Source organism: Dromiciops gliroides, chromosome 4 (genome assembly GCF_019393635.1).
Source record: "Dromiciops gliroides isolate mDroGli1 chromosome 4, mDroGli1.pri, whole genome shotgun sequence".
Classification (NCBI taxonomy): Eukaryota; Metazoa; Chordata; class Mammalia; order Microbiotheria; family Microbiotheriidae; genus Dromiciops; species Dromiciops gliroides.
The window spans coordinates 357,241,598-357,269,333 of NC_057864.1; the positions used below are offsets into that span (position 1 = coordinate 357,241,598).

At 35.4% G+C, this 27,736-nt stretch overlaps 1 protein-coding gene across 1 annotated transcript in view; it reads right to left on the minus strand.

Annotated features, from left to right (window-relative positions):
• TRDN (triadin) overlaps positions 1–27,736 on the minus strand; it is a 170,719-nt gene that overhangs the window by 99,495 nt on the left and 43,488 nt on the right. The gene's annotated exons all lie outside the window — the stretch shown is intronic.

Genomic DNA, 27,736 nt, shown 5'->3' on the forward strand with positions numbered 1-27,736 from the left:
CTACCTGATCCTCAGTTCCTTCATTTGTAGCCTGAGACTCTTACACTTGAGTAACTGTATGGTCCCTTCCTTCTAAAATCTATGATTTATGATCACTTTAAGGACTAAGATATAATAATCAAACTCTCAATAATATCAAAACATCCTGTATTAGCACAGTATTCAGCATCTAGAATAGTACTTGGAACATAAAAAGATCTTTAAAAATTCTTGTTGAATCCCCCCAAAAGAGAAAAAGTCCTATTTGTACAAAAATATTTATAGCAGCTCTTTTTGTGGTGGCTAAGAATTGGAAATCAAAGAGATGTCCATCAATTGGGGAATGGCTAAACAAGCTGTGGTATATGATTAATCATAATCATATTCCATCGGGAATATTATTGCTAAAAGAAATGACAAGCAAGATAATTTCAGAAAGTCCTGGAAAGACTTATATGAACTGATGTATAGTGAAGTGAACAGAACCAGGAGAACACTGTGTACAGTGGCAGCAATATTATTGTTTGATGAAGAATTGTGAATGACAGCAATTCTGAGCAATACAATAATTCAAAACAATCCCAAAGGACTAATGATGAAGGAAACTATCCACCTCCCAAGAAAGAACTGATATTGATTTAAAGCAGACTTGAAGCATGCTATTTTTACTTTCTTTCTTTCATTTTTTCTTTTATTTGTTTTCTTATACAAAATGACTAACATGGTCATGTTTTGCATAACTTAACCTATATCTGATTGCTTACCACCTCAGGGAGGGCATAAAAGAGGGAGGAAAGGAGAGATAGAATTTGGAATTCAAAACTTTAGGTAAAAAATGCTTATTGAATTAAATTGAATTCCTAAGAAAATAATGCCCGTGATTTATTTAAAGACACCACTGAAAAACCTGTGGTCAGATTTGTGATATGCATACATATATATACATATTTGTGCCTCATTTACAAGTTTTCTTTTCATATTGTTTTTTTGCTTTGCTCACTTTCCTTTTCCCATTTTCCCCCTGTATTCTTATTTTATTTTTTAAATCATTTTTGCTCTTTTAAAAAATCTTTTTTTAGCTCCTCTTTGTTCAACCCTTCTCCAGTCCACATTTTACTTAGAGGTTTTGCTTGTAGATCTTTTAAAGTCATTGTCTTCTTCTAACTTTGTGTCTTTAGCTTCCCTGCTATCATAAAAGTTTTTTATGGTCATGTTCCTGGTTTGTTTTTTTTTTTTGGTTGTTATTGTTTGTTCATTTTTCCAGCCTATTTCTTCACTTTGGACTTTATATTAGAATTGGCGTCTGCTCACCTCAGAGTGGTGATTGGGGCAGGGAGTAGGAATGACTAGCCTGAGCTTCTGTAGCTTGATCTAGTGGCCTTGATCTGGGTAGGTTTGCTGTGCTTCCAAGGTAGTGTGATTGAGAGAAAGGTTTAGTCATTGCCCTTCTGCTCTACACTTGGTCCTTACCCAGCTAGGGCCCCTGCTCCCTCATGACTGTTGCTGCTCCTTTGCACTCTGGAGTTGCAACTGGGAAATTGAAACTGGATAATATGCAACAGAGTTGTATGTTAGATTAGGATAGGATGATATTTTGATAGAAGTAACTTTTTATGAGTTCATTAAAGAACCCCAATTAAGTTTTTAAATATCCCAAAAGAATTTGTTCAATGTTAGAATAAAATGTAACTGTGCATTATCTGGGATTAATTTATCAAGTTACTATCACCTTTTGTACTTCTAAAATCACATATTATAACTAAAAGTTAATAGGTTTCAGTATTATTTACTGCATACCTGTCTATTATAATATCCTTATTTTATTGGTCTGAGTAATATAGGAACCTGTGTCACAGTCATACTTGAGAGAAAGTAGAATTTTATTTTAGAAAAGAGTAAGACCATGACTAAAACTAAAAGACAAAAAATAAGTATAGTTCTGAAATGACTCAATGTTACATCACATCATTAGGATGCAAATAATCAAAAGTTAATGACCAGTTGTAGCAAAAGAAAAATATTTGTGTTGGCTGTGTCAGTTGTCTGGTGATGCAGAGATGAGGATTGGGCATGGGGAAGGGAGATGAGATGGCAGAAATAGATAACATAGTTATAAAGAACACCAAAGGATGCCAAGGAATAAACCAGGAATGGTTACCAAGGATAAATTACACCAAAGGAATGAAAAGAGTAGCCAGGAATGTGAACTAGATGAGATATAAACCAGGATAAGTCAAGATGAAACACCAGAAAAACAGGTCATATGTGCACAAAGTTCAAGGAGACTCATGGAAATAAGGTTATGTTCCAAGGCTTTCATGATAAATATGAGATGAAAATTTTCCAAAGGTCCATGATTAGGTACTAATGTCAATCACCAAATTAATGATGTAGAGATAGTTAATGTTATTTATTATGCTTAGATTAAACCAAATATAAAAACATTGAGTCCCAAGCATCAGTTTCAACAAGAATGGGTACAATGGAATTTTACAGAAAGCAGAAGAGCAAAGTAAGGATTTATACATCAGGAAACAAAAAAGAGGGGAATAAGTTTTTCTACATAAGGAAGCACAGGCAACTACCTGGTCAAAACTGGAGTTGAAGTTATGTCCCAAGCTTGATTTTGCAGACTTTAGCAATATGTGTCCTGCAGGATTCTAGCAAACAATGTCAGGAAGGCTCAAGATAGAGTCTAGGACAGAGTTTTCCTTAGCACAGTGGTGGCAAGAAGGCTAAGCCAGAAATTCTCTTATTACAATAGTAAGTTGGAGCATGCCAGTCCTAACTACTGATAATCTTTAAAGAGCCCATTTTGCTGAGACTTTGGAACACAATGTTTGAAAAAGCAACTGCAACATAAGAAATGGAATGTGTTAGTGTTGGAAAGTTGAATCATGATTGACCAGCAAGGAAAGGAAAATAGCAACAGGGTAATGAATATAAATATATACACATATACACACATACATGTATGTGTATGAATATGCATATAGACATATATGCATACATATAGACACATATAGGAACCTGTGTCACAGTCATACTTGACTGTGACATACATATACCTGTGTGTGTGTGTGTGTGTGTGTGTGTGTGTGTGTGTGTGTGTGTGTATGGAATGAGAAAATGAGAGATGGTATGGGAGAATCCAAAGGTTGGAGAGATGAAGACACAGATATGTGCTAAACAACAAATGATGACATCAGATTGCTGAGGGAAAGGGATGCAGATATGAAAATGGCAAAGGTGATACCAATATAGAAGAGCATAGCAAAATTCTGGCCAACATTTATTTTTATATGTGTGTATACACATATGTATATATGTACATATATGGGTATACATACATACATACATACACACACATAAAAAGGGACAGAGAGAAAGAGGGAGAGAAAAGGCAGAGATTGAAGAGCCTAAGATATATATCATAAAGATTAATGGCAGAACACATAGGAGGTAAGTAGAAGGCCAAGGGAAGTACAAAAAAATCTAAATCCAGTAAGTATTGCTCTGGAGCTGTCCTGGTAGAGTGGTCAAGTGACACATCGACTAATTTTAATTCAATTTTGTTTTTTTTTTCCAATTCCATGGGGCACCATAATATGAAACAGAAGGAGAGAGAAAACATAGCTCTATAGGTATGGGATAAAGGGGCAGCTAGACTGGAAGGAAGAAACCAAACAAGAGCCTGCAACAGGCAGAAAATGCAGCATAGTCAGGAGTGGACTGGCTGCATAACTTGAAGGGAAGGAAAATGGTGAAATGGCCAGGTTCAGATTCTGGAGGATAATACATATTAGGAGTGAAGTGGCAAGAATATGACTGTAGAGAAGCAACATGAGCAAAGAATTTAGGATGGACAGAACATACTACCACAGGCAAATAAGAAAGTGGAGAAATGTAATAGAAAATAAGGAGAGCAAGAAAATTAATTCCTAACCACAATTCTTAGGCCCTTTGCAATTTCAAGAGGTCTGACAACAAGAAGATATTCACTGATGCCTTGAAGTCTCTCTCTCTCTTTTTTTTTCTTTTTTTTTTTTTTGCTGGGCAATAGGGGTTAAGTGACTTGCCCAGGGTCACACAGCTAGTAAGTCAAGTGTCTGAGGCCGGATTTGAACTCAGGTACTCCTGAATCCAAGGCTGGTGCTTTATCCACTGCGACACCTAGCCGCCCCTTGAAGTCTCTCTTATACATTGCTTGTTGATCTCCTAACACTTCCATTTTGATTTGATTTTTATATTTTCAGGCAAAAGGTGTTTTGTACTTGTATTCTCCTAGTTATTTCCTTTAGCAGCTTGCCTCAAAATCCTATTTTCTCTTTTTAATCTTCAGTCTATCCCTATCTACTGGTTCCTTCCCTGATGTCTGTAAACATGCTGAGGCCTCCTTGTCCTTAAAAATCTTCATTTCACCCTACCAATCACTCAACTGTCATTCTATATCTGAATTCCTTTCTTTCATAGCAGAAATCATAGAAAAAAAGCTTTCTCCAACCATTTCTTCTACTTCCTCTCCTCCTACTCATTTCTCAACCTTTCAGTTTAGTTTGTGACCTTATCAATTCAAACTTCTCTCTCTAAAGATTCCAATGATCTCTTAAATGCCAACTCAGTGACCTTTTCTTAAGTATCATCCTTTTTGCCCTCTCTATTGCATTTGACTCTACTGACCACATTCTCTTCTCTGGGCTTTGGTGAAAATTCTCTCTCTTGTTTCTCCTACTTCCATTTTCTCCATACAGCTGCCAAATTGATATTCCCGAATCATGTCTATGCTACTCAAGAACCTTCAATGACTCCCTACTGTCTCCAGTATCAATATAAACTACATTGTTTGCTATTTAAAAGCCTTCCCTATCTTGCACCAGTCTACATATTTCTATGCCTTAGAATTATTTAGACCTCATTCCCTCTCATGTGTTCAATATTCCAAACAAGTTGTCTTATTTGTTGTTCTTCATACACTCCATTTCCCACATATCCATGCTTGTGCTCAAACTGTCCTCCAATCCTTGAATGTACTTATGCCTCACCTCTGCCTGTTAGGATTTTCAGCTTTCTTCAAAGATCAGTTCAAGCATTACCTTATACATGTCATTTGTCTGGATTGACACAATGGCTAGTGCTTTCCAATTATTTTATATATGTTTACCAGATGTACATAAGTCACTTCTCCCCAATAAAAATAAGTTGCTAGAGGGCAGTGATCATTTTATATTTATATCTGCATCCCCCAATGTTTCATACAGTACCTGGCAAGTATTTGAACCTTAAACGCTTGCAGAATGATGTGTAAAGGTATATGTATGAATAATGGTATGAGTCTGTCATAATAGGCTGTAGTTGAAACCTTACATAAAACCTGAGCTTACAAAATAGCATGCTGGCAGCCCCTGAAGCACATGTATCAAATTCTAAAGTAGATGTGATTTTTCTCCCAGTTAAGATAATATCAATACTCCCTCTTCTCAAATATTTCACTATAAGCAGGAATCTTCTATAGAATGATACCTTAAAGATCAAACATATCTGTTAAGATATGCATTCAAGGATAGAGCACCGGCCCTGGAGTCAGGAGTACCTGAGTTCAAATCTGGCCTCAGACACTTAACACTTACTTGCTGTGTGTCCCTGGGCAAGTCACTTAACCCCAACTGCCTCACTAAAAAAAAAAAAAAAGATATGCATTCAATATTCTCATATTTTGTTTCCTTGCATTAGAAACATTGGCAACATGGTTCAAAATGAACTAAATTCATGTTGCCATTCTGAATAAATGAGGCACCACCTACTCAAAATGATGAAAATTTCCTCCTAGAAAAGTCATTCATGTTTTGTGGAACAGAAGAAATAACCTACTTTAATGGGACAGAACCTGATTGTTGTTGGTTTTTTTTTTATCAGAATGCCATTTTATTTCCAATCAATATTAGAATAATTCCAAGTTGCTTTTTGCCACCAAAGGCCATCATTTTTAATAACAGTATTCTGCCTATGATGATTTATGGCTATCAATCATGGTTAGTCACAATCTCAGAAAAACCAAAATTACAGGTGACCCAAAAAAGAAGTAGAGAGTCTATGTGAATACAGTGCACTGGAGCATACAAACACAGTATCTAAGATGCTATTGAGAATATATGTGGCCAGGTATACAGCAAGAAATAAGGAATGACCATTCCAAGGGCTGCAACTGTATCTATGAAATATTAAAAGAACCAAAAAATGGTCTCCAGAGAAAAGAGATGTCTTCTATTTAGGATATATAGAAAGACATATCAATCAATAAATAAACATTTTACATTTCCATACTATGTTCTAGGCATTGTACTATGTACTAGGAATAAAAAAAAATCAAAATGAAACAGTCCTTACCCTCAAGAAGCCTGCATTTTCTCAGGCAAGATATTGTAAAATAATCAAGAATTACATACGAAGAGAAGACATAGGTGGGTTGTAATCTACCTGAGAAGTACCTACATCAATGAGATTATTTATTCATTGAAGTAAGCAAGTATTGCATGCTAATGACTTAATGCTAGTTCATGGGTCATCTTTTTTTCCTGTGTTGGGAAAACAAAAACAAACAAGGACAAAAGGGTCCATGTAAAATTGACCTAAGAAAATCAGATCCATTAAACCTTATCCATAACAAAGATATCTCTCAATTTATTTCAAATAAATGAGATAATACACGTTAAATTCTATGAGTATTCAGAAAGTATCAGAGGTTAACAATGAGAATACAAACTATCCAATGTTTTCTATATCACCAATATGACAAATTTTAGTACTTTATTTTTAAGAGAATGAAGGCTGCCAGAAAACACTGATGATAGAATGATTAAATTAAAATTTCAAAATTATGGGCAAATTAGGAATAGGAGAAATTAATCTTTTTAATTATGTGAATACACCTTACCAGTTTGTGGTCAGACAAATTGAATAACAAGCTGGAAAAAAATTTTTTTTTAAAAATGAACCTTATAGTCTGTAGTTGAGATGGCACTCAAAAGAAGGAAAATTAGAAAGGGTCTGTCATTGATTTTTGTGCCCAATTCCCATCACCTGTAATGACCATTCTGAAAATGGATGAAGGATAGGAGTGTTTTGAAATCCAATTTAAGACCCAAGTGGGGATACAAGTGAATCAAACCTTTGGAATAATGAGTTGCAGGAGAGTAAGTGAATTATGAGTGTTTAGCAGAAGCATGTCTGAAAGCTGATATGTAGTCAATCCCAAGTTTTCTAAATCTAAAAAGGTCTCCTATTAAACTCTATCTCTAGGCAGAAACCTCAGGAATTGTATTCAATACTTCAGGATTCACTTGAGAAGGTGTCAGATTAAACAGAATTTCGGCAAACAAGATCTTATAAACACATTTCAAATTACATGATTAAAAACAAGACAAAAAAACAAAGAAATCTCAGTATAATATTAAAGGAAGAAATTTGAGTTAATGAGATTTTGTGCAAAATAACTAAATATTCATAACATTCTAAAAGGTTTACACAATGTAACAGGAAACAAAACTTTGGGTTCTTTTTTAATGTCAGGCTTTTTTTTTCATAATTACATGTAAAAACTTTTTGACATTTTAAAAATAACTTTTGAGCTCCAAATCTTCTCCCATCTTCCCTTTCCTCCATTCCTTAAAAAGGCAAGCATATTGATATGGATTATACATGTACAATGATGCAAAAAATATTTCCAAATTAACCATGCTGGAAAGGAGAATTTTTGTCACATAGTGAATTCTTTTCCCCAAAGGTTGGATCTTTGTGTATTCAAATACTAGATTGCTGTGGCCATTTACTACTATGTATTGCATACTTAATCTATTCCACTGATCTATTTCTTAGCCATTACCAGATTGGTTTGATGATTACTGCTTTGTAATACAGTTTGAGATCTTCACAATTTTTTTTCCACTGACTCCCTTGATATTCTTGATCTTTTGTTCTTCCAGATGAATTTTTAAAAATTCTTTATAAAATAATTATTTGATATTTTGGTATGGCAAATAATAAATTAATTTAGGTAGAAATGTAATTTTATTATATTCTCAGCCTAAATATGAGAAATTAATATTTCTCTAGTTGTTTAGATCTGACATTATTTGTGCGAAAAGTGTTTTGTAATTGTATTCATATAATTTCCAGGTTTGTCTCACCAGGTAGACTTCCAAGTGTTTTATATTGTCTACAATTATTGTAAATGGAAATTCTATTTCTATCTCATCCTGCTGAAATTTATTGGTAACGTATAGAAATGTTAATGATTTATGTGGGTTTGATTTATATCCTGCAACTTTACTGTTTGTTAATTATTTCAGCTAGTTCTTTTAGTTCATTCTCCAGAATTTTCTAAGTACAACATCATATCATCTGAAAAGAGTGTTAGTTTTGTTTCCTCATTATCTTGTCTAACACCTCCAATTTCTTTTTCTTCTCATATTGCTATAGCTAGCATTTTTAGGACAATATTGAATAATAGTGCTGCTAATGGGCATTCTTTCTTCATCCCTGATTTTATTAGGAAAGCTTCTAGCCTATTACCATTACAGAAATACTTGTTGATTGGTTTTGATCAATACTTCAGACATTTTTTAACAATGGAAAATATAGAAATAATGTAGCATAGCAATTAGAAATTAGAAGGCATTTAATTTAAAACAAAATTATAGTTTACAACTTGATTTATTATTGATTATTCATTTGAAGGATATCAAGCTTCTAAAATTTAATTTTGCAGAGGCAGTGATGCTGCTATTTTGAATAAGTAGAAAGACTGACTTTAGTATCAAATTTTTATTATTTATGTGTGTTTATACTACAAGTTCATTTTTGATATTTCTTTCTTTTAAAAAATATTCCTGTTCTAATCTCAACTCTGACAAAAACCTGAAAGATCTTTCAGTCGATTTTTAATTATCCTATGGAAAAATCATAAAATAATAATTGTAGTTAAATCCTATTTTAAGAAAACCAAATACACAGTAATGAATACATCAAATTTCTGTTACTTTTGGAACAGCACTAAATTCCAGGATTACCTGACTTGCCCAGGGTCACACAGTTAGTAAGTGTCAAGTATCTGAGGCTGGATTTGAACTCAGGTACTCCTGACTCCAGGGCCGGTGCTCTATCCACTGTGCCACCTAGCTGGCCCTCCAATAACCACTTAATGCTAGACCAATACATTTGAGTTCTCTCCATTCACTTTCCTATATTTATCTTGACACCACTGTCAAAAAGAATCTGTAATCAGATTATTTAATGTTAGTACAATACTTTGAGGATGACAAGAGGCAATTATGGATATGGATGAAAATAGGAGTGCTAAATACTGTTGAGTATCCTCAGGAAATTCTGGGATCATATGAAGTTGAAATCTCAGAAGTGAAATCAAGCTGCTTAGGAGATCTCATAAAAACTTTGGATATAAATGGATGGACAGATGGACGGATGGATGGACAGACAGACATGGGAAGGAAGGAAGGAAAGAAAGAAGGAAAGAAGGAAGGAAGAAATAGAATCTAGAAAGACATATATACACAAACACACACACATACATACATTCACATGTAGATATATAACAACATAGATGAATTTCCTTTTCTTTCTTTGGAATTACTACAACTATTTTGATTATTAATTAGTCTTATGGAAATAGTTTCAAAACAATTGAGGAAGGGGAGGAGGTCAAAACACATCTGGAATATTATATTCAATTTTGGGTGAGGCCACATATTTAACACAATGTTAACAAGGTGGACCTTGGCCAGAGGATGGCAGCAAGGATGGTGAGGAGAAAGGAATCTATGACACACAGGTTCAGTTGAATGTTACATCTCTGAAAACTTAGATTGTGCATTGTTTGTACATTGTGTTTCCCTAGTGCCTGAACAGTGCCTCATACTATGTAAGTGCTTAATGAATGTTTATGAATTGATGTTGAACTAACATGGAGGGGGCAGCTCGGTGGCGCAGTGGATAGAGCACCGGCCCTGGATTCACGAAGACCTGAGTTCAAATACGACCTCAGACACTTAACACTTACTAGCTGTGTGACCCTGTGCAAGTCACTTAACCCCAATTGCCCCGCAAAAAAAAAAAGAAGAAGAAAGAAAGAACTAACATGGAGAAGAGAAAAATTAGAGAATTATAATTGCTATCTTCAAGTAACATCACATAGAAAATTTGTCATGCTTGGCACCAGAAGACAAAACTAGAACTCAACTATAATATAAAAGCTGCAGAGAATAAGATTTCAACTCATTATAAGAAAATTATTTCCTAACTATATTTGCTACTCAAAAATAAAATTGGTTAGCTATCTCCAAAAGCATTAGTTCTCCATCACTGGAGATCTTCAAGCAGAGGCCAAAAGACTATGTTTAAGAATATTATTAGTTGAACCAGAAGCCTCTTAAGGTATCTTCCAATTCTCAGATTCCATAATTCTTTGATTGATGAACTGACTAGAAAGCTATAGTAGGAACTGTGCTTTACAAAGTAAAATTTAGTGCCAAGTGACCACTTACAGTAATGTTTATTCTGAGCTCCAGAGAAGAAGCTACAGATTATGCTTGATTCTTCTCAGCCCTGAAATGTTTTTGCTAGGAGACTGTGAAATCTGTTCTGGGATTAAAAATAACAATATGTTTCTACTTGGAAAAAATTAATTAGTTCTTCCTCATCATTATTATAAAGCATTAAGTTTCTAAATTTGAACAAGATCATGCTACAAACATGTAAATATAGTTACAATAATATCCCTTTTATCTCTTTACTCTGCCGATATGAGAAAGGTACCTGTTATGCAATATCTTTGTTTTAACACAAGGTTTCTCTCTCCTCCCTTGGTTTCTATGGCACTGTTTCCTCCTGGTTTGCTTATCATTCCATCTTCATCTCCTTAATGTCCAATTTAAATATTAATTAAAAAGAAAAGATACTGGAAGCAGACAGGGCAGGTAGGAAGCTATTACAATAGTATAAGTGAGCGATTATCACAACCTAAATATGGTAGTATCTGAGAGATTAGAAAGAAAGAGATGGATGAAAGAGAAATTTATTTAATTTTTTTATTGATATCTTTTGTTTCTACATCCCGCACATTTCCTCCTGTATTCTGTCCCTTGCCTCTGTACTGGAGAAAGAACAAAGATTTTTAGGGGGAAAAAAGGGGGTAAAAAAAAGAAGGAAAGTGAGGTAAGAAAAGTCAGAAAACAATTTCAAAGAACTCCCAATGGAAAATGTTTTCCACATCCAGAAAAAAGAACTACATCCTGAATGCAGACTGAACCATACTGTTTCCACTTTTTGTTGTTTTTTTCTTTTGTAATGGGGGGAAATGGGGTATGGGTTGGTTAGGGGTTGGGGTTCTTAGGAATTCCTCTTTAAAGAATTACACCCTCTTGCACGCAAAAGTAGTTAGAATAAGGTGGTAGTTTATTTAGGGGCAAGGGAAGGGAAGGGTGGGGGAAGGGAAACCATGAAAGAAATCCTTGACCTTCTCATGGGGAGATAGGCACAAAGCACGTGGCTCAGAGGTACCAATCTCCTCGAGCAGGAGACTGGTAGGTACTTTTATAGAAGACTGATGGGGGGAGGGGTCACCATTTGACTATGGAAAGTTCCTTTAGTGAGGGAGGACCATCCCCGCACTGGTGGTAGCTGGGGGAATTGGGTGAGGAGTGGAGGACCGTCCCCCACTGGTAGTGACTAGAGGAATTGGGTGAGGGGTGGCTACGGATCCCTTCGCTCCTCAGGACACAAAGGCTGCAGCCACACCCAATTTTATCTTCCCAGGGTAAGGGAGACCAGAATGAAGGGTGGGAATCCGAAGCTAGCTCAGTCCAGATTTGGTTCCACTTATCTCTCTAGGCATTATCTGTCCTCTGGTTTAGTTTCTAAAGGAAGAGTTTCCTTGATGTGCCCCAGACAACTTCTGGGGTGCTCTGCACCCCATGACACTTTTTGGAGGTTTTTTCCTTGTATTCTGATTCTTCTTTTATTATATGACTAATGCAGAAACATGCTTAATGTGATTGTACATACGTGACCTATATCAGATGGCTTTCTGTCTTGGGGAGGAGGGAGGGAAAAGAGGGAGAAAAATTTGGAACTAAAAATCTTATGAAAACAAATGTTGAAAACTATCTTTACATGTAACTGGAAAATAATAAAATGCTTTTATGATTTAAAAAGAAGAAATGTCAGAAAAACAATATAAACAGTCACTTTATTAATATAAATCAACAACAACAACAACTGCAATGCAATTTAAAAAAAAAGAATGCTGTGAAGAACAACCTTGGCCCCAAAGAAGAAATATGAGATAAACACTTCCTTTGAAGTGTTATGTGTATTAGGGGTTGGAGGGTGTGAAGAGGTGTCCAAAGATGAGTAACATAGTATGTAATGTTACTTTTTTTTCACTTAATAGTATTTTATTTTTCCCAATTACATGTAAAGACAATTCCCAACATTCATTTTTGTAAGATTTTGAGTTCCAGATTTCTCATTCCTTCCCTTCTTTCCCCCCTCCCCAAGACAGCATGCAATCTGATATAGGTTATACAGGACAATCATGTTAAACATATTTCTACATTAGTCATGTTGTAAAAGAAAAATCAGATGTTACTTTTTTGGTTTTTTGTTTGTTTGTTAGTGAGGCAATTGGGGTTAAGTGACTTGCCCAGGGTCACACAGCTAGTAAGTGTCAAGTGTCTGAGGCCGGATTTGAACTCAGTTACTCCTGAATCCAGGGCCGGTGCTTTATCCACTGCGCCACCTAGCTGCCCCCAGATGTTACTTTTTTGAAGAATGTATTGATCTTTTAGACTGAATCCTTTCCCTGCTTCCTTTATTTTTTCATAAATGTCTCCCCTTTGCAATTACTCCCAGAAACATACTCTTCTGTCCAGTAATACTGGCTTCCTGGTGGTACCACAAACAAGACATTCTGTCTCTTAGCATTTTCCCTAGGTGTTCCCTGTACCTGTATAGTCCAATGCTCTCCCTTCCCTGCTCTGCTCCAATTACTGAAGCAGCCACACCTCCTTGGCTTCCTTTAAATTCCAACTAAAATTTCATCTTCTTTAGGAAGTTTTCACCAATTCCTCTTCCAGTACCTTTCCTTTGTTATTATTTCTTATTTATCTTGTATATGTTTTTCTTCATATGTATTTATTTGATGGTTATCTCCCTCATTAGATTGTAAGCTCCCTTAGGGCAGGGACTATCTTTTGCCTCTTTTTGTATCCCCAGTGCTTAGCACAGTACCTGGCTCATAGTGGACACTTATTAAATGTTTTTTGATTGATTGATATGACAATACTACCTTCTCCTACTCCTGATCACTATTACCTACTGATGCACCAACCTCCTGATTTTCATTCTTCCCTTTCCTTTTCTTCTAGCCATTATCCTGCCTTCCACCTTATACTGAAGTAGGCCTTCAACCAGAATCATAATCTTGAAGTTACATTTGATTCTTTCCTCTCTTTTATCTCCTCACATCTAATTAATATCCAAATCATTTTGGATAGTTTTGGGAACCATTTTGCTTCCCTAATATTTCTTATATCCTTGCAGTACTACAAATTGTGTTCATGCTAAGCTACAAAAAACAAACAAACAAAAAACAAACCATGGCTTCAGTTGGGGAAAAGTCAGGCTGGGCCATTTGGTAGCTTTCCAGTTTTAACTAATTATCCTGACTAAGTGTTAAGGTAATTCAAGGGTTGTGATCTTCTGCCTCTAAAGATAGGGTCCCCTACTTTCAGAACCTTTCATCAAATTCATCACCCTGATGTAAAATATCAGTTGTGCAGTTCCAGGAGCAACTTGCGTGAAAAGAAAAGATGAGTACATAAATGAAATGGAAAATGTCTGGTTATAAAAAATACTGTCACTTTTTAAAAAAGTTATAATGGAATTTAGATCTTAAAGAAGTTAACTTCCAAGTAGGTATTGTTGTAGGCAACTAGGTGTGAGTGAATAGAGAACTGTTTCTGGAGTCAGAAAGACCTACGTTCAAATCTGACCTCAGATACTCCATAGCTATGTGACACTGGGCAAATCACTTAAGTTCTGTTTGCCTTAATCCTCTGGAGAAGGAAATGACAAACCAATTCAGTATCTTTGCCAAGAAAACCATACTTGGGGGTCATGAAGAATCAGGGAGGATTAAACAACAAGAATGTTTTGCTAGTGGAATCTTCCAAGTAACGCTCATATTTGGGTGCATTTTCAGATCAAAGTGAAAGAAAGGAGTTAGGATGTAGAGGGGGAGCATCTAGAAAGGAGAGGAATTGAAACATTAGATGTAATACTATTAGAATTGACAACATGAGGGTAGCTAAGTGGCGCAGTGGATAGAGCACCGGCCCTGGAGTCAGGAGTACCTGAGTTCAAATACAGCCTCAGACACTTGATACTTACTAGCTGTGTGAACCTGGGCAAGTCATTTAACCCCAATTGCCTAAAAAAACAAAACAAACAAAAAAGAATTGACAACATGCTGCATTGGGATGGGTTCTTATCTCAGCTCTTCCACTCACAAGCAGTGCAAACTTAGGAAAGTAACTTAACCTTCCTGGGCCCCAATTTACTCATTTAAAAATAAGGAAGATAGTGTTGCCTGGTGACTGATCTATGACAAATTTATACTGGCCTTCAGAACATTTTCTAATAAAAGTAATTACTTCTTAAAAGCTATACATTTGGGGGCAGCTAGAAGGCGCAGTGGATAAAGCATTGGCCCTGGATTCAGGAGTACCTGAGTTCAAATCCGACCTCAGACACTTGACACTTACTAGCTGTGTGACCCTGGGCAAGTCACTTAACCCCCATTGCTCCGCCAAAAAAAAAAAAAAAAAGCTATACATTTAAAGATCTACCTTCTTCAGTGCTGGTGGTAATGCTATTTTCTACTGCCTCGCCACCCACTCAGGCACTTTTTCTTCACTCTTGCTGCCCTGGACTGCCTTACTGAGGCTACAGAAAAGAGTGGTCTGAGGGGAGGCCCATGGTAGAAATTTCAATAATTTAACAGTCCAAAGTATAGTTTGAAGTGATCAACCTTGGACTATACAATGATTCCATCTAATGGCACTGCTGCTTGCAAAACTGAAGTGACAGTCATCTAGAACAGCAAAGTCAAATCCTAATAGCCAGAACTGAAAGGGATCTTAGAGGTTATTTAGTCCAATCCCCTCATTTTACAGATGAGGAAACTAAGTCCAAGGGAAGGAAGGGAAATTACCTGCCTCCAGCAGCACAGCATATTGTCATGGGGAAAATGGGGTAGGGAATTTGGGGTAGGGGTTAGGGGTTTGGGGTCCTTAGGAATTCCTCTTTAAAGAATTACACCCTCTTGCATACAAAGGCAGTTAGAATAATACAGCAGTTTATTTCGGGCTGAGGAAGGGAAGGGGAAGGGAAGGGAAACCATGAAAGAAATCCTTGGACTTCTCATGGGGAGAAAGGCATGGCACAGAGAGAGTGGCTCTGAGACACCAATCTCCTCAAGCAGGAGACTGCAGGTACTTTTATAGAGGACTGATGAGGTTGACCATCTGACTGGAAAGTTCCTTTAGTGAGGGAGGACCATCCCCCACTGGTGGTGGCCAGGGGAATTGGGTGAGGGGTGGCTGCAGATCTCTCAAACCATCTCCTCAGGACACAAAGGAAGCAGCCACACCTAATCTTATCGCCCAGGGTTGAGGGAGACTACAATGAAGGGTGGGGGTCAAGGAGCTAGCTCAGCCCAATCTGGTTCCACTTATCTCTCTAGGCATGTCTGTCCTCTGGTTTAGTTTCTTAAGGAGAAGGTTTTTTGATGTGCCCCAGACAACTTCTGAGGTGCCCTGGGACCATAATATTAATGTCAAAGTTAGAACTCACATTCAACTCTCTTCACTCTCAAACCAGCATATTTTCCATCCCACTGTACTACCATTTAGGTAAAAATCCCAGACACAAAGTGTAAGAAATAAAGTTATAACTAGGGTGGTAAGAATTTCAGGTTTGGACAGGGTAAACCCAGAGGAGTCATCAGTTTTAAAAGAGGCTTCATGGAGCACAAGATAGAGTGCTAACCTTGGAATCATTTGGATTCTAACCCTTTCCTAGAAAGTTACTACCTTCATAAGTCACTCCTCACATGGGGCACCAAATGATGTGGGCTGGATTTGGGGTCAAATTGATTGAGTTGTCCCAAAACAATTACAAGACTCAGTTTCCCAAGTTTTATTGCAATACTGTGGGTGACCACAGGGAGAGAACCAGAATATTGGAAAGGTATCTCTCAAATAAGGAAAGACAGTTATATTTATAGTATGGATAATTTGATTATCAGTTTCATTATAATAAATTCCACCTTGGGGAGGTACAAGGGAGGGCCTGTCCTTCTCATTATAATATTCTCCACCTAGGGGTGTTACAAGGGAGGACTTATCCTAATTTGGACTTCCTGGGGTCCTAAGCCAACCCCCAAGGTGGGTATCTTTTTCAGTGGAGCTGTGTTTTGGGGTTTTATATGTCATAAGGTGAATCTGGGGACAAATCTGGCCTTTTCTGCACATGTCTCTTTCTGATTCCCATGGCTAGTTTCTAAATAGAATAATTTTTCATTAGAATTTCTATAGGTTGTCTTTTTCCTTTATTGTTATTTTGACCTGACCTGTTCTGGTCCATTATGGATGTTGATCACTGTGGGTATGAGAACCTAGCATAAATTATCCATTAACTGGGATCTAACTCCCTTTTAGAGCTAATATCTGTACTAGAGCTTGGGTCTTATATTTTTCTATTAACCCTTTTTTTCCTCCTACATCAACTTGATAAGTGATTTTTTTTTTTACATCACATTGAATTTCAGTTCTTCATCAGTAAAATGGAAATAGTAATATCCCCTATGTTACAGGGCTGTTTTAAGGATCAAATGAGTTTCTGAATATAAAGTATTTTCTGTTAACCTGAAAATTAAGGACACAAACAACATAGGAGAAATAAGGTCTTTCAACCAGGCAGAGGAGTTATAATTGGGGTATCTCAAAGCAAAAATGCTAGGAATACCCCAAAATGGGAACTGAGGACAGGGTTTATATGGGGTAACAGAACAAAGGGAACTATGAGACTGCCCTTGAGTAAAGTATAGAAACTACTTAATGTAAATGGAACCTTTTACATAATAACCTAAAGTCCAGGGATTAAGGTGGGGAATCTTTGGGAGGGGATAGTTTGTTTTGGGGGACATCTATAAGACAATCAAGAGTCTGGAATTGACAAAGATTGGTGAGTCCCAGCCAATTCATTGACCTGGGGATGGGAAGTAGATGAGGATTTCAGTTCTCAGTAAATTGTGGTTATCATTTCCAAGTCCTTAAAACACTAAATAAATGTCAACTATTATTCATTTCCTTAATTAGTCCTGGAAGTCTTCACATACAGGTCATTTTCAGCAGTTGCTTTGCTGAAGATAATCAGGTTCCTGAGTTGGGTTAGAAGACAGTTGAGGGGGCAGCTAGGTGGCACAGTGGATAGAGCACCGGCCCTGGAGTCAGGAGTACCTGAGTTCAAATCCGGCCTCAGACACTTAACACTTACTAGCTGTGTGACCCTGGGCAAGTCACTTAACCCCAATTGCCTCACTAAAAAAAAAAAAAAAGAAAAAAAAAAAGAAGACAGTTGAGAGGACATTTTGAATTTAGTGGGTTTCCATTTCATTAGGATGTGAGTGGGCTAAATAACTCCTAAAAATATCACTGGAATATCATGTATGTAAAATCTCTGAAGTACTTGCAGATCTCTGAAGGAAAAGAAAAATCTTGTATTTAATGCTATTTTTTCTTTAGGTTGTCAATCACTCTCAAGGACAAATATGTGGGCAATGGAGAAAAAAAATCTCTTTTCCCATTATCCCTCATACACAATTACTCTATCACTATTAAATAGCAAACTCACTAAAATATAAAAATGAGTTTAAAAGCTTGCCTCATAGCACAGTATTTGAAATGGGAAAAAAAATACTAAACTGAGGACTTCAAAATGATGAGTCCTACATGATTTATTGGCTGTAATTCTCTTTTCCCTTACTTTCTCTTTCCTAAGAGAACCAATTTGCATGGAACCAATTCCTCCTTAAGAACTCCTCTTCTCCTGCTGCTTCTACCCCACCTAGGGCTATAATCCTTCCTTTGTGATAATACAATGACTTCCATTTAGTTCTATTAAGAGAAGGAACATAGCTAAGAAACACTACCTCCTGCTATTTTAATGTAAATATCTTCAATGATAAAGATGAGCAATCTATGCAAAGCTTCTGAATAAAACTGTGTCCAAGTGAAATATTTCACTGGGATTGTTATGAAATAGTCTTAAGGAAAAACAGGATATTCAAGAAATAAGACTTTTCGGGGTTTGCCTTTCACAGAGTCCCCATGCAATTTTTTTCATGGGCTAACAACTTACTACATTTAAGTCCAAGAAAAATAGAAGAATTTATTGGCCTTCATTCAAACACTGGCAGGACTAGAATATGACTCATTGATGCTTTCCTTCTGGCTTGCTGGGGGAGTATTTAGTGTTTTATAGGATTTATTCCAAAATATGTACATATTTCCATTTGGGATATATAAATGTTTTAAAAAAAAAACCTTGAGGATTTTATCCAGTTAAGTACATTATTATACTCACTCTCATAACATTTTAAGACCACACCAATTAGTTTAGAAGTAGTACAACCCTTTCTAAAGAGAATTTGAGATGATACAAATAAAGTGATTAAATGTCTATACCCTTTGAATCAGTGACCCCATTCCTGGGCCTACACTCCAAGGAAGCCATCAGTTATATATGTGTGTGTGTGTGTGTGTGTGTGTGTGTGTGTGTGTATAAATGTGTATAAATCCAAAAACTTACAGATAAATGAAAAGTCCTATATTTGGGTCCCAAATGTCAACTTCATCCATATAAGAGGGGACAAGTACCACTAGAATTCAGTTCTTTTATAAAAGATTTGGAGGCTTTGGTAGACAACAAGCTCAATGTAAATAAACAGTTTACTAAAAGAGATAAAAAAGCTAATGTTATTTTAGGCTACATTAAGAAAATACTTTTATCCAGGATTTGGGAGGTGAGAGCTACTAATAAATTTAAAATGTTACATTTTCAGGGAAGAGTAGGGAGCCAATTAACAGTATGGAAGAGAGAGCACAAAATGACTTCTTCCTCTCAGGCATGTGAGATACATAAATTAATGTACCTTTACTAGCACCAGAAACTAAAAGTCAGTAAGGAAGTATGGATTTGTAGGGAGTAGAGAAGAAAACATTGAAGGAACACATGAAAATGAAGAAAATATTGATCACAGGTTATTCAATAGAAAATTTATATTGTTAATTTAAAGTATAAACTTTCACTCTAACCCCATTATTATCAGAAATATTCTTAGAGGGAACCTCTAAGTACTCTAGAAGTAATTTGAGGAGCAATTAATTGATGCAAATGGAAATGCTTTATTCATGAAGATAACTGGAACAGTTTATGTATGTATATATATATATATACACATACATAATATACATATATATATACATACATATATACATATATATATATATATATATGTATTGTCATTCTTGAGCTACTTGATGCTTTTAGGGCACTTCAGTAATATTTTAATAATAAAAAATCTAGAAATTCACAGAGAAAATCCAACTAGTGATGGGCACTACATAAATAAAACATTATTATCAACCCCAGTTGTGGTACCCCAACCCCCAAGGAATCCTTGAACTTTGGGGTAGGGGCAGCTCTGTCTCCCACCTCAGGAATGGATGGTGCCAAGCAAGACCCTGGTATTCTAATAAGCAATATCAAGGTCTGCGGGGGACATGGATGGATGCTGCATATCCTATTGATATCCCATTATTCAAAGATTCCCCTACCAGTTATTTTGTCCTTCCCTCCCTTTTGTTTTGTAAACATACAAAAGACTAGGTCTTCTCTCAACTCCAAGGGAACAGTTTTTCATAGTGATCTGTCCCCTGGTCATATATTCTTTTCTCCTAATAAATACTTTTATTTTACAAGATTCATGTTGATCCTCCAAATCTCTGGGTAAGTTAGTCATCCCCCCTCCCCCGGGTTGCAGGCCCCACCAACAACAATCACCATTGTAATATTTATTATGGAAATCATTAATCCTTTATTGTTTCATCTGTGTTGACCTCAAATCTTGGTTGTGCACTGAAGTGTAGTTAAGGTTTATAGAGTGTAACATCACACCCTACCTCGGATCTACAAATCTGTACATCACATCTATGTTCCCAAAACAAAAATGCAGCCTGCAAATTAAGGAAGTACTGAGATTTAATAGGCTTTTATCATTTAATCTGCAGCAAAAGCAGCTTCCTATGCCTTTCAAAGGGCTTCAAAATAAGCTTGAAGCTTCTTTATGTGTTTCTGAAAAAAAAAAACAACCCACAACATTAAGTCTTTTATACCCACATTGCCAAGCAGCAATCAATTAATTATATACAAATAATACTTCATGCAACACCCTTCTTCTGAAGAATTCAAATATATATTTTTAAAAACATGCTCATCCAGGAAGAGGGAGCCATTATTTAATTCCCTTGTGATATTGAAGGGAAAAACCTTCGAAAGGTTAACAATTTAATATAACCCAAGTGACAAGTTTCTAGGTCACTTGGCTCCAAACTGAAGTGTACTGTTTGGTCTCAAATACTTCCCTCCTCTTCAAGCTGTTTGTCTTCATGGAGACAAAAATGGTATGAAAATGAGGTCAGGTAGGACTCTGAATCATTTGCAAGCAATGGGGGCCTTTTGATTGGGAAAACTCTACTTATAAACCAAAAGGCATTTTAAAAACACAGATGCAAATGCTATTTTTGAAAAATAGAACAAACTCTTCTCCATTTTCTCATTCTGCCCTGGTCATACCTGTTTATTCTATATTTAATGAATTGTTCCTGCATAGAGAACCTTTTCCTGGGAACAGTGATGGAAAAGATTATGCACCTGTTTCCTCAAAACCTACATGGCATTTCTTGTTCTGTAGGTATTATGAATAATGCCAGAGTTGAGAAAAGAGATTCTTTCCTCACTCCCAGTCTTGGATAGGATGGATGGATAGATGGATGACCTTTCTGACAGTATTTGAATAGGATCATGATATTCTCAATCAATGTATGTTTCAAATATCTTATTGGGAAAGACTGCATAACCATTAAAATCTGACCCTTAGATTTCTAAGAGAAGTTATTTCTATGGAGCATACATTTTTAAAATAGCTTTTATTTGACTCAGCTTATTCATGTATTGCAGCGGCATGAATTTCACTAAGCCTTATAGCTGATCCTGTGAAATAAGCTTTATGAAATTGTAGTTGCCCTATAGCATGGGTTCTCAGTAATTGAGAAGCAATCTTTCCCTAAGTAAAACAGCTCTGGGGCCTTGCCTAATAATGTATACAGTGTGATATATTTTCATGGGAAATATTCAGCAAAGGAACTGTCTATGTGTGAGAAGACAATAGAAAGAAAAATGTGTGAGAGCAGATTTTATTCACCTATAAGAATAAAGTGTTCACTGTTCTTTCATATTGAATAAATTATGATTTTGATTTCATATAGCAAAGGAAAAAACTTATTGATCATTAAAATTTGAATATCTAATACTTTAGATTGACATTGAAAGAGTCCCCTCCTCTAATCCCTGTTTTTTTACTTTGTTTCTAACTGAAAATCTAAATGGGGAAAAAAAAACCCAACATCTTTAGATGATGTTAAATTTGAGGGAATGAGATGTGAACCTGAGAATTAAAAAATCAAGGTGCTTTTTTTCTATGAAAAATCTGTGTTAATTATATACCTTTAGGCTTTTATATATCCCCTTTCTTCCAAACAATAACACAACAACAAACTACCACAGGTTGTGTCAACTTTTATTCGTGTAAAGATGATTTTTAGGAATAACTCAGATATGCTTAGAAATTTTATTAAACCTTCAGGTGTAGTTTGATTATTAACTTCAAAATAAACATTCATTAAACTCCTAACTGTGTGCAAAGAATAGTCCTATATACACTGACGGGAAAAAAAAAGTTTAGTAAATACATAGGCACATGCCCTCATGGGTGCTTAAAGAGAAGTTGACACAGAGATAAATAACTATATGATAAGGCAACAAGGAAGGTAAAAATAAAGTGCTAAGTGAGGGCCAAAGAGAGAAAGGTCATTCCTAACTATGGAAATCATGAATGGTTTCCTGGAGAAGGTAGCATTTGAATTGGACTCAAAGATAAAAATTTTAGATTTAAGGGGATAAGAAGACAGGGACTGCATGTCAGTCTAACAGGGAAAGGCACACAAAAGCATACTGATAATATCTGAACAACTATTAAAAAAGATAGAGTTAAGGGAAGATAAAAATTACCTTCATCAAATAATTCAATAATATAGAATCTCAGTGTTACAGTAGTCAAATGGATCTGTGATCCCATTAGTGTGGTTATTTCTTCTATCTGTACTTTCCCATCCCATGGGATTTTTGTCCATGTCCTCCCATGAATAAGCCACAAAGAAGGTCCACCTAATGTGCTGGAGGTCTTCCTCAAGTACCATTTTGATAGCATGAGGAATACATACATAACACCTAATGTGTTATCCTTCAGTGATCCCTCACTCTTACTAATCAGCTTATTTTTTTCAACAACAAATTCTTTTGAAGGCATCCTTTACACCATTTCCTGTGTGTTTATGACAAAAATGACTGTTAAAAAAAGACAGAGTTAAGGGAAGGTAAAAATTACCTTCATAAAATAATTCAATAACATAGAATCTACTGCAACAGTACTCTTTACATCCTCTTTACACCATTTCTGCCTTGTTTATAATGTGTTAGAGTATATGCTTACCCACCCTGTGCCTTTTCACTCTCTGTTGGGTGATGCTCAACTTCCATTTTTTTGAGAATATAGTGCTAAATCACCAGATTATGGGTATTAAAAAGATAAGTCTTTTGTTTCAGAGAAAATTAAAAGAATTCTGTAATTTCCCAAAACTAATATTCCCTGCTCTCACCTTCTTTTTTCTTTCTGTGCTCAGTTTTCTCCGTGAACAGTGTTTGTTTAAATTTACATAAGATATACTAATAGACAAGTCCTCTTTCTTAAGAGTGAGGATGGATGGATGGATGGATGGATGGATGGATGGATGGATGGAAAGACAGATAATCTATTAAACTGCATTTTATAATCTGGAGAGTAGATATTCTTAATCCATTTGAATTTTCCTGAGGGTGGACATTTAGAGTTGCAAACTCTTTTGAGTGACTATGAATTTCATTTAGAAGGTTCTTTAATAGGTATATGTTATATAATAGGTGTAATTTCAACACAAACAGGAGCATGTGGAAGACCTCATCATCTATAGAAAACCCCCTAACTTTGGAAATTGATTCTTCTTTGTGACTTTGTTGATTAGTTTTGACTGTTATATATCTCCTTGTTTTGTGCCTTGTGTAATATTAATGATCAGAACAGGGTCATTAAACAAAATTGTATTCTTATTTTTTTTCAAGAAATAGTGTATAAATTTGACATATACTTGTAAGACATGTCAATTAATCTTTATGGTAGTATTTTGCTCTACGAAATCAAATATTTTTGTTTTGTTTTAAAAAAGCAATAAGCAATGTAGCATCTAGTATTCATTACCTTTACCTTTTTCAACTCATAATATTATGGTAAAGATGAGGTCTACTGTAGAATGTTGCTTATGAAATCCTGCCTTTACCCTTCTGAAATGCTCATAAAGGATGTCCTTGATGCATGTGTAGATTATTCTCATAAAAATTTTATGTAGATGGGATAATAGCCATATGGGTTGATAGTTATTGATGTTCTCTTGGTTGGCTTTTTTGGTAATATACCCAAGACTTTTCCCATGTCTTGCTATCTTTCCTTTCATGAGGCACTTTGACAACCAATTTTAATACCCTCAAAATTGTGTCACCTGCAGCAAAGACAGCTTCTAAGTATATACTTGGCCCAAATGGGAATGTTTTATCCTATCTTCCTCACTTTCAAGTTCATTTCCACTTCCTCTATAAACCTATAAAGAACTATAATGTCAAAAATCAAATATGGGACTCCATCATCCTGGATGCAGAAAGGAATTTGTTTTTAGAAATCTTTCCTTAATATTTTCTATCTTAGCTTACATTGTTTTGCTAAACTCCTTCCAGTTGTATTCTTATGTATGTTCTTGGAATGACTTGGCTTAGTTAGTTCTATTACCAAGATTTCTTTATACTGCTTTCTTCTTGGCTACTTCTCATTTTTTATGTGGCAATAATGTTCTTCTTCTACCATCTTTCTTGGTAAGGACCTGTTTTTATATTCTAAACCAGCATTGCCCTGGTTGCCATACCTTTCTATTTTCCATTTCGGTCAAGCATTTGCCAATTAACTCTATTTTAGACATTTTGCTCTCCTCATTATAGTTATCAATTTATATCTTTTAAACTTTTAGATAAATTTATTATTATCCATGTTGATTTCCTTCCATCCATTTTCTAACATTAATAACTTTTTAAAATAGGTCAGATTGGATCTGTTTTAATTCTACCTCCTATCTTTTTCTCATTTTTATTCATTCCTATGGCATTGTATTAATTTTGACTTTTTTTCTCTAACAAGTTGGGAACAATTCCGCATAGCTGATTTAGAAATAACTCTTAAATCTGTTACAAGTTGTTCCTTGCCTGCAAAATGTAATTAAATTCATTTGGTGATCTTATTTTGTGCTTGCCAGGTCCAACATGTCTTCAGTCTTTTCTTGAAAAAAGTATTCTTAATATCTTGTCACAAGGCTTCTATAGTCTACTAATCATTGGCCTCCCTCATTCATTTTTTAAAAAATTATCTTTTCTAACTTTTTTTTTCTGTACCTACCTTTGCACTGAAATAATTTACTATCAAAGTACACATGGACTTTAATTTAGAAGGTATTATCCACTGCAACATTTACATTTTCTACCTTTTCATCTTTTATAACAAATATTGGCCATTAATAAACTGAAATTATTTACATGGTTGACATTTTGGAAACACTTATCATAAGTCCTTCAATATTAGATCAAAAGTACCCTGAAATGATGTTTCTTGCTGCCTTAAGAGAACAATAAAACCAATTCACCAGGTCCCTTACTCGTTTCTCCAAGGAGGACCTATGAGTCAACCTAATTAACTATAACTTCTTTTTGCCTTTTAGTTTCATCACAACAAGAATGTCAATACTGATATGACTCAATTCTTTTAGAAGTATGTCCCCTTGTTGGTCCCTGGTAAGAGATCTCAAATTTTTAGTAACAATAGTCAATGTTAGTGTACTGTCTGAAAATTGTGATTCTTCGTACCATTAGTCTCCTTGTATATCATTCTTCCACCCCCACTGCATAACACAAAAATGCCTGAATAGGGCTTAGGGCAATTTAAAAATGTTTATTTCCTCATAAGTGTCCATAGACAAATAACTCATCATTCATCATTTAGGCTACTGGCAATGAGTGTCTTTTTACTTAGCTGAGATGATCCCAATGAGTATTTTTTTTTATTTTGGAGGAGAAGCAAAACTAAGTCATTATCATTTGTAATGACATCCATATATACATATAATATATATATATATATATATATATATATATATATATAATATGTGTGTATACATGTATATACATACATATATACCTATACCTATACCTATACCTATACCTATACCTATACCTATACCTATACTTATACTTATACTACATACAGAAATGGAAAACTTCTTTTTACTCAAACTCCAGACATACTAAATCTTGAAATAGGATTCAAGTGTTTGCATATAATAGATTGTAAGGAGATTGCTCTTATTCCTTGCATCAGAGGAATTCTAGATTCAGGAAAACATATTTCTTTCAGTTTGGAATCAAGACACTACATAAATTCCATTTCCTGGAATATTAGAATGTCAAAATTTAAATAAATTGTCATTTTGATAGATACTTAACATATATACCAGTCACTGAGAATGTCATTTGTACTCCCAATGAATTACTACAAAATTTTATAACTACATTATGTAGTATGGTATTGTAGATTACTACACTAGTATGGAGTACATAGTTTAGTATAGTATACCAAATGCTAGTACTACTATCTACTAGTATGGTAGGATATGATACTATACTGTATCATACTATACCACACCATACCCATCATACTCACCATACTATAACCTACCCTATCCTACCCTACCCTACCCTACACTATACTATACTATACTGTATGATATCATACTATGTTATAGTCAACACACATTACATCAGTTCCTTTTCAAGTAATGCTAGAATGCCAAAATTTAAAGAAATTGCCATTTTGATAAATATTATCACATATATCACCAACTGAAAATAAGTCATTTGTACTGTAACGATTGGAATGATGCCACCTGCTGGAGATTAACTGTAGAAGAGTTCCGCCCATGAAGTGAAGGTCTTTGAGGGCAAGACCAGGAGTCTTTTCTTTGGCGGCAGGAAGGGACTAGTGGGAGGAAGAGGGAAGAGACTGGGGCTCAGTGTGGCTCTTTCCTGAGGACTCTGGCAGAGAAGGGAGCTAGAAATGCGCTCTCCCTTTAATAGATAGGAATCTAGTCCTTTCTTTCTCTCTTTATCAAATTCTTATTCTCCTTAATAAATGCTTAAAATTCTACCTCTTGCTAAAGCTTATAATTTATTGGCGACCACTCATTGGATATTTTAGACAGACTAGCTAGCATTTTAGCCCTTAACAGTACTCAATGAATTATTGCAACCTATACCTTAAGCTATGTAGTATATCATAGTATGACATCATACAGAATACTATAGCATAGCATAGTATGGTTTAGGGTATAGTATGGTATATTCCAATAGCACCTCTCAACTATGAACTTTTTAATTGCTCAGTCACAATTATGACTATGAATAGTTATCAGATGGGGAACTATTACTGGCAGAGGTTTTGTGACCAAATTGTTTCTCCATAGCCTAATGGTAGAGATTGGATTCTGAAATAAAATCGTGACTCACATTTCTTTGCATGCTAGCTCACAAACAAAAACAATAGCAACAAAATTAGCTCCCATACATAATATTTAAAATTTGGTGTTTGATATACCCCTCAATCTCTCACAATATCTCAATGGAAAACTACAATGTATAATGTTCTTTGCAAAGTTCTATGGAAATATTAGTTCTCATTATCATCATCGTTGTCAAAGAACTATAAACAAAAATATTAATAAAGAACTACACATATCATATAGTAATGATGATAATCAGTTCATCATATACTGCACATCATTTTCATCAATACTAAGATTAGAAGAAACACCTCTCAGTCAAGTTGAATTTTGCTTTATCAAGAGATTCAGTGAGGCAGTGTGACCGATAGAGAGGTAGCCTTAGAGTCAGGAAGATCTGAATTTGAATCCTACCTCAAACACTAACCAGATTTATAATCCTGGGAAAGTCACATAATCTCCTTTCCTCTCAGTTTCTCCTTCTGTAAAATGCCAAAAATAATCTTACAGGGTTGCTCTGAAATGATATATTTAAAGCCCTTTCCAAACCTCATGCATTATGTGATCTAGTTATTTTTGTTGCTGTCTTATGTTTTGTT